At 58.7% G+C, this 969-nt stretch overlaps 1 non-coding gene across 1 annotated transcript; it reads right to left on the bottom strand.

The window, feature by feature from the left end:
* Nucleotides 1–494: 494 nt before the first annotated feature.
* On the bottom strand, nucleotides 495–567 carry TRNAV-CAC. Its single transcript has one exon. It is a non-coding gene; the product is annotated as a tRNA-Val (tRNA).
* Nucleotides 568–969: the final 402 nt, after the last annotated feature.

A 969-nucleotide genomic window follows, 5' to 3' on the forward strand; every position in this document is an offset into this window, starting at 1 on the left:
GGGTCACGCAGGCACCCTCACCGCCGCGGCCGAGAAGCGACGGGACAAATACTCCGCGGGGCGCAGACCGCCTGTCCCGTTCCGGCGGCTCGAGCTCCCTCCGCGCGCGGAGTCGGGGCGCCCGAGGGGAGAGAACCCCCGCCGGGTCTGTTTCCGCGGCCCGGTTCGGGCACCTGCGCCGAGGGCCCCGGCAGGTGCGGCGCGGGCGGCTGCGGGGGGCGCACGACCTGGGCGAAAACACCTGCCCGCCAACCTACAGAGCGGCTCTGACGGCGGGCCTTCCCACCCGGCGCCTCAGAGCTGTCACCCCCCCCCCACCTTTCGGGGCGAAGCCGAGCCCTGGGGACACCCAGATTCCTGCCTGATTTCCGGGGTGCCCACTCCGGAGCCGCAGAGGTCTCCGGGGAAACTGATCCCCCAGAGAGTGGCAGGGCGACCTTTGGACTGCTTTGTGAATATAAAGAAGTCAGAATCCTTGAAATCCGGAAAAGGGTTGTTTCCGCCCGGTTTCGAACCAGGGACCTTTCGCGTGTGAGGCGAACGTGATAACCACTACACTACGGAAACGGCCGTGGGCGGATTGACGTGTTTGTGCCTCTGACTACACACAATGAAGATTTGTGTTGCCTGCACGGGCTTGTCCGAAAAATGTCCCTTGTTACGGTGCATTTCTCTCCTTTCTTCTTATTTATGAAAAAAGAAAACGGTCATAACTAAGCAAAAACTTCACCCAGGGCCCCAGTTCTTGCATCATCCTGGAGAATTTGAGGGGGGGGGGTGAATTAATAATATAAGTTTTTATTTTTAAAAAACTGTTGCTAGTTTTGACAGACAAGGGACCTACAGCGCCGTGTGAATTCAAGGGGCACAGCATATGATCTGACTTCGACCTGTTAGGAAGTGATTACAGCTGGGGAATTTGATTTCAAGCCCTCCCATGCTGGCACACCTGTTTCTCTGCCCCTGCCG

Source organism: Suricata suricatta, unplaced genomic scaffold, assembly GCF_006229205.1.
Source record: "Suricata suricatta isolate VVHF042 unplaced genomic scaffold, meerkat_22Aug2017_6uvM2_HiC HiC_scaffold_12689, whole genome shotgun sequence".
NCBI classification, from domain to species: Eukaryota; Metazoa; Chordata; class Mammalia; order Carnivora; family Herpestidae; genus Suricata; species Suricata suricatta.